Here is a 9,821-nt window from a genome sequence, read left to right on the forward strand (position 1 = left end):
GATGTATTAAAATGCTGACTCCTCTGAGGTGTTACTTAAAAAGGAACTGTCTTTCAAGTACTAGGAATCAGCGTCTACATAACCGGTTGGGGGAGGAAGTAAGAAGAGTTTACATCAAATTTTTATTGAGGGGGTAGGGGTAGGCTCGGGGGTAGGGGTAGGCTCGGGGGTAGGGGTAGGCTCGGGGGTAGGGGTAGGCTCGGGGGTAGAATATATTTATTGGGGGTTATGGCTATCTATTAAATTTTTAGATGAAATAGGATAAAATATATTGCTGTAAAAACGAATACTTTTATTATAGACCTTGTAATACAATGATATTACTGATCATCGACCAAATCTACATATTGCAAACAATCATAGACATTATTTTCCAAATAGAATTTTCTTGCGGGTTAGACATTCTCAGCAAACTCACATTCATGCCAAACAATATGCTATAATAATGCATTCATTGTAAACGAGGGGTTATAATTTTAATTCATGATTTAAAATATAAAATATAGTATGTATTTGGATAATGTTCAATATAGCTAGATGTGTTATTAAAAAAAATCAATTTCGCAATTTCAAGAAGAAAATAAACGGGAGAAAATATTCTTAAAGAATTATTAAAAAAATTTTAAAACAACTTGGTGTTCCTCGAGAATATCCAAGCTCATCTTTAAATTTATTATTATTGGTTTCACTTTTACTTAAAGATCTCACTTGAGGATATACTTCAAACGATATCCTACTTTAGTGATAACGACAAGAAATTTGCCAAAGCTATCAAGATTAGCAAGAAAGATATTGGCAATTCCTGTAATTAGTGCTTCTTCTGAACCAGGATTTAGCATTGATGGAAGGTTTTACAGAAGAACGTGTTTGAATCCAGAAAATGTCGATTCATTATTATTTTTGCATCATAGTTACATATAATATCAATTTTATTTTTTTATTTTTTTCACAAATATTTTATTTGATCAAATAAATTCTCCATAATTTACACAATATTTTTTTATGCTTTATAGTAATTTCGTAAATTATAAAACTTTCTGTAGAGGTGTAATGCTGAAATTTGTATTATTAGATGCTTAAAAAATTCAGAGAATGTCCATAATTAAATTTTATAATAGCTGGCTGGGTTAAAAAAAATTTTATAAATAATGGGCGGGCGTGTAAAAAATTTTAGACTACTGGGTAAGGAATTTAAGACTAATAAGCGGGCGGGTGGGTGTATTTTTTTTGAAAACTATGGGTGGCCTGGGCGGGCGGGTTAAATTTTTTTAAACATTGGGTGGTGGGCTTAAGGTCCAAAACCCCGGCCAATGCAGACTTCTATGATTTAATATATTCTTAATAAAATTTTATTATTAAAATTAATCATATATGTTAACCTCTGTTAATTGTGTTCAATTAACATAATTTATTGTAATGTTAATTTAAATTTGTGATCAGTTGAAATAATTTATTTTAATGTTAATTGAGTATTAATTTGAATATCTATTGAAATGTTTTATTATATATACCAGTTGATCGTTATACATATTATTATTATTATTTGATTTTTTAAAAGTAGAAATAAAATTAATTTAAAACTCAAAAAATAACTTGTTTCCTTCATGGTGCCCCGGCACGTTTTTGTAAAATTAAAATATATAAAATTTGCCTTAAATTAAAAAAAAAGTAAAAAGAAAATTAAATTCGAAGGATATGACTTGTCTTTTTTTTTATAAAAATATAGTCAAATATTATTCTGATATATACATATACAAAAGGTAAAAAAAAATTTTTTTTAATGTTTGAATTTAAGGCGATTAATTTGCCGAACACTATTTTCATCTCACATATGCTCGTGATATGTGTGGTTGTGATGTTACGCAATTATATGTTAATGAATGGGAGACCGCATATTATTCAAGATAAGAACTTTATGTTCATAGATTGCGTGATCACAAAATGTTAAAACTTACAATTTTACGCCAATTTATATTTTGATACGCTTATTATGCTACAAATTATAGTATATTAATTGAATACAAATTACACATTTTTTCATGTTATAGTATTTTCTGATCTATTTTGATAATTTAAATATAAAGACATAATATTATCTGATTTTCTTTTATAACTTAAAATTAGAGATTTAGAATAATCTAGTTTTCTTTAAAAACTTAAATATAAAGAATTATCCAATTTCCTTTGACGACTTAAATTCAATGAGATTGTTTATCTAATTTCCTTTGACGACTCAAAATTAAAGCATAGGATTTTTTTTTGATTTGCTTTGACGATATAAAATTTAAAGACATAGAATTGTTTAATTCCGTTTGACGATGAACATAATTTTTTGTTCGATATGAAATTCATAACTTAAAACATATAGTATTTTCTTAAAGTAAAATTTTTATTATGGACAATAAACTTAATGCTAATTATGGACAATAAACTTACTGCTATATGCGATCCGTATCTCAGATTTCCAAAACTTATTGGAGAGATGACGGACACATACCGTGATATGGTTTAGACATACTTTGAGGATTACATTGCGTCTGACGCATCTAAGGCTAGGACCTTATTAGGTAACTTATCAATTGACATTTATGACAAAGTTACATCCGTGTGTTCAAAGGCACAATTAAAAGATTAGAAGGTTGTTTTTAATAAACTCAAGTTATTAATTCCGAGGGAAGATATAAATTTAAGTATAAAAAATTTTAACTTAGCGGTACAACGTGACGACGAGTCTTTTTATACATTTTTCTATAGAATACATAAATTACATAAGAAGTGCAATTTCCTAGATGACAGTAGAATTAAGGAGAAATTGATAACTTCTACTTTAAACGATCATATCAGAAGGAAGTTGAATAAGCCTAAGGACTGGACTGTAGATGAGATGATGAAATTAGGAGTCGAGTTAGATGGTAGCAATATTAAACCAGACGTTAGCGATACAAATTATGTAGACAATGATAAAAAATTGGATAAAAATAAAAAAAATTTTAATTCAAATATTGATAAAATACCATACAAAAGTATTTTTAGTAATTATGAGAATAATTCTAATGATAATGAACGTAATAATTTTAGAGGAAATAATTTTAATTGTAATGGACGTAACACTCGTAGGGAAAATTTTGATTTTAAGAAGAGGAATTATAATGATTTTAGACCTAATGATAATTCTAGCCGAAACTATCAAAACAATAATTTTCGAGACAGTGAGGGTGACTCTAGAAATTTTCGTAATAACCAATCTTCGAACAACAATTTAAACTATAACGGAAGAAACTCTATGTGGCACAATAACAATAATGCAAACAATTATGATAGAAACAATGCCTGGCAAAAGAACAACAATTCAAACTATAACGGAAGAAACTCCAGGTGACACGATAATAGCAATCCAAACAATTATGGTAGAAATAATGCCTGGCAAAACAATAATAACTTTGGGAGAAACATCTCCTGGTCTTACAACAACCAAAGAAATCAGAATCAATATGATGATCAAAATGGTAACCGATATGAATCCTACAATTATAACAATAATAGTGATGGAGGAAACAATACATGGAAAAACTATAATCTAAGAAAACAAATACAATATCAGGATCAGAGTGAAAGTAATAGCAATAATTGCAATATGAACATTGAAGAGATTGTGGAAAATAAAAATGACGCTATACAAAATAATAATGATAGTGATTTTAATGTCAACAATTTAACCGAGCATAAACTTAATGACAATGCATTTATGACTTCTTTAAAAGTAAATGATGTTACCGTTACTATGCAAGTCGATACGGGATCTAAATTTACGATAATACCTCATGAAATGGCTAAACAAATAGGTATTAAAGATCTTAAAAACTCCACTCTACAACTCTCTATGATGGAAACTTAATTGAAATTATCGGCGTAACTCAAGTTAAAGTAAGCTACGATGGTATCGCCAAACACTTGCAAGCAGTGATTGTAAAGTCTAATAAAAATGCATTATTGGGACGAATGTGGATCAATGCGCCTTTAGTAATATTTTGAACAAGTTTATAGCAAACATCGATATCAATTATGAAGATGGAATAAATAAATTAATAAAAGATTGTGAATTTAAACTGACTACTAAACCAATCAACAAAGTTAAAGTCATGATACATTTACGAAATGATGCCAAACCTAAGATAATACCACCAAGGCGTATACCTTATTCAAAAATAGATGCTGTAACTAAAGAACTTATGAGATGGATAGACGAGGAAGCATTGAGCCGGTGACGGATGTTCGATGGGCAGGTCCTATAACCGCTGTCTACAAAGAAAATGGGAGCGTTAGGGTTTGCGCCGATTTCAAAGACACTGTTAATCCTTCTCTTGAAGATTTCAGATACCCACTTCCAAGAATAAACGATCGTATAGCTAAGCTCAAGGAGGGGAAGAAATTCAGCAAGATCGATTTCAAAGACGCGTTCTTACAAATGCCCATCGACATAAACTGCAGAAACATATTAACCATATCTACACACAGGGAATACTACCGGTTTACTAGACTTCCTTTTGGATTAAAGACTTCTTCTGCAGTTTTTCAACAGATTATGGATCAAATTTTCGGTGACATGAAAGATGTCATCTTTTATATCGATAACCTATTAATAAAGGGAAGTAGTGAGAAGCTCATTTTAACAACATAAAAAGAGTTTTTGAAAGAATATTATCTTATGGCTTAGTGCCTAATTTTGCAAGAAGCTTATTCTTCAAAAAAGGTCTGAGGTTCTTAGGACACGATATCGACGCCAATGGGATCCACGCCAACCATGAAAGATCGAGGCGATCGTTAGAATGCCGGAACCAAAATCAGCTGCTGAATTGTCAACGTTTCTGGGTATGGCGGGCTACTACAGAAAATTTTTGAACAACTTTGCTGAAATAGCTGATCCTTTATACAAGATTGTCAACAAGGAAAAATGGGAGTGGAATTTAGAACACCCCAAAAGTTTTGATAATCTTAAGACGTTGATTAGTCTTCCTCCAGCTTTGACGTACTTTAATCCTGAATTACCTATCGGAATTGCGACTGATGCATCTAAAAGAGGTTTAAGAGCTGTTTTGTTTCACACCGAAAAAGATGGCAAAGAAAAACCAATAGCTTTTGCGTCGAGAACTTTAGCAAAGTCCGAGATAAATTATACCAATATTGAGCGTGAAGCTCTGGCCATTATGTTTGCTATCAAGAGATTTCAAGAATAATTGAATTGATAGGGACTAAGTTCACTATTGTAACGGACCACAAGCCGTTAATCCATATTTTCACCAAAGGGCTCAAAGATAATAGTACCACCATAAGATTACAGAAGTGGAATATAATTTTGGGGGGTTACGACTTTAACATCAGATATAAAGCTGGTAAATACAATGTTGTTCCTGATTGCCTCTCAAGATTACCACAAGTAATTGATGATGACGTTATTGATGATATCGCAATTATAAATGACTTTGGCGATATACCTCTTAGTTTTGACCGAATACGTGATGAAACGTCCAAAGATTTTGAATTATCTCAAGTTATTAACGATATAAGAAATAATGTGCCTATTAAAAACAAAACTTATGAAAATATTGAATATGAACTTAGTATTATTAAAAATTGTCTGTACAAAAGCAACAAAATAATAATTCCAACAAGTCTGAGAAAGAACATATTAAAGGCATTACATGAAGGTCACATGGGAGCAGGAAAAATTAAATCCTTAGCCAAAGATCGCATGTGGTGGTCTGGTATGGTCAACGACATTGATTTGGAAGTTAGAAGTTGCGACGATTGTAATATTTTTCAACAATCCAAAGAAAATACAAAATCCATGGGTATTGGCGACTAAACCTTTTGAAAGGATTCACGTAGACTATGCGGGTCCATTTTTTACAAAAAATTGGTTAATAAGTCGATGCCTATAGTAAATTTCCAATTATAGTTCCTGTAAAAAACATCACGACTGAATTCACGTTGAAAGAAATTTATTATCTGAAACCATTGTTACAGATAACGGTACCAACTTTACAAGCAAAGACTTTGAGATATTTTGTAGTAACTATGGAATAAAACATGTACTAACATCCGCCTACCATAAGCAATCTAATGGACAAGCTGAACGTATGGTGAGAACATTCAAAGCTCACATGAAAAGAAACATTAAAATTGACTTAGAAACTGCAATGGACAGATTCTTGTTTAACTACAGAAATACACCGAATGATACTACAGGTGTCACACCATCCAAAAGAGTATTTAACCGCGATATTAGAATAAAGTGGGACTTATTGAAACCATTGGAGGATAAAATTGATAAAGTCAACATATCGCTACCGAGAAATCGAACATTTAATATAGGAGACTTCGTTTGGTACAAGAAACAGAGTGATGACACGTGGTGCAATGCAACATTACGCACAAAGAGAGTGACACCATGTTCCAAGTTAATACGGATAAAGGTGTAGTAAGGAGACATATATTCCAGTTACGAAAAAAGGAAAGTTATAATAGATTTAAATATTATGAAAGTGACCCTAAGAATTCTTGTAAAGAGGGAAGCGTAGATATAAGTAAAAATAGTAAGATACCTTTCAGACCATCAAGAATTAAACAAAAACCTTCTTATTTAAAAGATTTTATAACTTAAATTATTAAAATAAAATATTAAAACGCAACTTAAATTATTAAAATAAAATATTAAAACGCAACTTAAATTATTAAAATAAAATATTAAAAGGCAACTTAAATTATTAAAATAAAATATATAAAACGCAAAATTTGAAAAAACGCGAAATATTATATAATAATCTTTTTTGATTTATCATTCTTACGGAATTCTACATATTTATCATTCCATATTCCAAAATTTTTATTCCAAATCGCAAAATATTATATAATAATCTTTTTGATTTATCATTCTTACGGAATTCTACCTATTTATCATTCCATATTCCAAAATTTTTATTCCAAATTCTTTTTTTCCAAATTTAAAATTTTATTCCGTATTCCATATATTCAAATTTGATCAATTATTCCTTATGATAATGATGACGTACCACAATTTTATCAAACCTACGAAAACGTATGGACTCACGCGACTCAAACATAGACTTATGCGCTCACAGCAGCAACTTGATACTTTGTCGAAGAGGGGAATGTTAATTGTGTTCAATTAACATAATTTATTGTAATGTTAATTTAAATTTGTGATCAGTTGAAATAATTTATTTTAATGTTAATTGAGTATTAATTTGAATATCTATTGAAATGTTTTATTATATATACCAGTTGATTGTTATACATATTATTTTTATTATTTGATTTTTTAAAAGTAGAAATAAAATTAATTTAAAACTCAAAAAATAACTTGTTTCCTTCAACCTCTATACTTTTATAAAATTAACAAATAAATATTAATATTTTACGTGTGAAATTGTAAAATATTATGATAAAAAAATTAATAAAAATGCTTAAAATTCAAAAAGAAAAATTTATTGTTTTTTATTATTTGTAGACACATAGGTGTAGTCCCCCCCCCTTTCAGAAATTTATCATTTTTTGTGAATATCATTTTAAGCTAATTATAAAATACCCCCTTAGTCCTCCTCTCACTCCCTGACCCCCAAAAATGTAGGCATATATCTTAAACAATAATTTGAAAGAAAGAATGTAAAAGTTGATATTTTTTTATAAAACTATTTATCATAATTTATATATTTTTGGGGAAAAGCATTTATATATAAAAAAAGTGAACCAAAAATGTTTTATAAGAAATAGAATATAAGCCAAAGATAATCTTAAGACAAAAGTGAAATGAATTATCTATATTATAATTTTCCGATATCTTCACTACGTCATCGTGACGTCATGTCATAGCTATGTCGTGTCATCGCGACGACATGTCATCGGTAATTTTTATTTTTTTTATTTGTTGATTTTATTTAATTATTTTTACAAACAAATGAATGAATGGAATTTCGAGAATTGATGGTGTACACATACCTGACATGGATTGAGAGATTTTAAAAATCGTCTTTGAATTGATAAAAACAATATTCCCTCGACTTTGTAAATATGAAACTTTTTATTTCACTTAATCCTTTCTTTATTTTTTAGTTTACCATATCAATTTTCATCTCATATTATCAATTACACATTAATGAAATCTCTACAAGATACTCAACTTGTATATTTATTTTGAACATACTCACAATTTTAGTCAGTACTTACATTACAATTTACCTTATCAATTCCTTTAATTTAATTTTTATTATTTTTATAATATAATAATTTATACCTTCTTTTTTCCCCCCTTTTTTAATCTTATTTTTTAATTACCTTACTAACCTTAATCTTTGTAACATTACATACATTCATCATGTTATTTTTTAACTTTTAGAAATAGGCTTGATAAGTCCCCCAAAAAATTTTTTTGATGATAGCCAAACCTTATCAATTCCTTTAATTTAATTTTTATTATTTTTATAATATAATAATTTATACCTTCTTTTTCCCCCCTTTTTTTAATCTTATTTTTTAATTACCTTACAATTAATTAACCTTAATCTTAATAACATTACATTCATCATGTTATTTTTTAACTTTTAGAATATCATAATAGGCTTGATAAGTCCCCCAAAAAATTTTTTGATGATAGCCCTCCAACTACTAGAAATATGCATCTAATATTGACCCATCTACCGGTTTTACATTATTTGAATGTTTGTTTAATTTCAACAATAGATTATTTATATTTTTGCCTGATTTCTTTATTTGTCTAGGCTAACCCTAATCCCTCACATTGCTACAAAACATGATGAATCTATTAAAGATAAGCAAAGAAAATATGGTAGACAAAATAATAAAGAACTACGCTTGAAATGAACTCATCTGGAGGTTTTTTTGTTTTTTTTATCTTATGTTTTATATCTATGTTTATTTTATTTTAACCCAGTTCTCCAAATTATACTATCACGACAACCACAATCCCTATGCTTCCGCCTATTTTTCAACAAATATAAACATTTAATTCTGTACTATCATTCACTTCACTAGGAGTTAATATAAATATTACTTTATCCAATTCTCTGAGAAACTTTCATGAATATTTAGAGGAATGTTCAAACTTGAATGTACAGTACGGCCAATTTCATCAACTTTATTAATGGAAAAATATGCAGTAGTTCTGTAGGGGCCTTTAAAACAATACTTACGATCGTTTTATGGTTGAGTTAACATTGTCGTTCATGATTCTATTTTAGAAGGGTATACCAATGCTGACATTGACAGAAATATCGTTTTGCGTGTTCAAACTTGAATGTACAGTTAGGCCAATTTCATCAACTTTATTAATAAAAATATATGCAGTAGTTCTGTCGTGGCCTTTATAACAATACTTACGACCGTTTTATAGTTGAGTTAACATTGTCGTTCATGATTCTATTTTAGAGGGGGATACCAATGCTGACATTGACAGAAATATCGTTTTGCGTTTTTCTTTTACCAGTATACCAAGGCATAGGCATATCATCTTTATCAGGACGTAATGTGTTTTGTACACTGCTTTGTTAATCCGTCATTACTTTCATCTACAAATCTAAATGATATAAAATTATACATTAATTATTTCCTCTCCAGACGACCGCCCAGATTTATTTTTGTGATTAAATCAATTTTTATTATAAATTTAACAACTTTTTACCTTTTGTACCGCAGTATATATATATTTTACAAAACAAACAATTAATCGTCGTACACAATTAATAATATATATATTTAAATTCATCATATATTTAATTGCCTTTGAG

At 29.1% G+C, this 9,821-nt stretch overlaps 1 long non-coding RNA gene across 1 annotated transcript; it reads left to right on the forward strand.

Annotated features, from left to right (window-relative positions):
• The first annotated feature begins 8,670 nt into the window (after positions 1 to 8,670).
• On the forward strand, positions 8,671 to 9,131 carry LOC135927671 (uncharacterized). The gene is made up of 3 exons (XR_010572143.1): positions 8,671 to 8,717; positions 8,796 to 8,910; positions 8,969 to 9,131. It is a non-coding gene; the product is annotated as an uncharacterized LOC135927671 (long non-coding RNA).
• The last annotated feature ends 690 nt before the right edge of the window (positions 9,132 to 9,821 follow it).

This window comes from Gordionus sp. m RMFG-2023, chromosome 3 (assembly GCF_954871325.1).
Source record: "Gordionus sp. m RMFG-2023 chromosome 3, tfGorSpeb1-WG-v2, whole genome shotgun sequence".
Taxonomy (NCBI): Eukaryota; Metazoa; Nematomorpha; class Gordioida; order Chordodea; family Parachordodidae; genus Gordionus; species Gordionus sp. m RMFG-2023.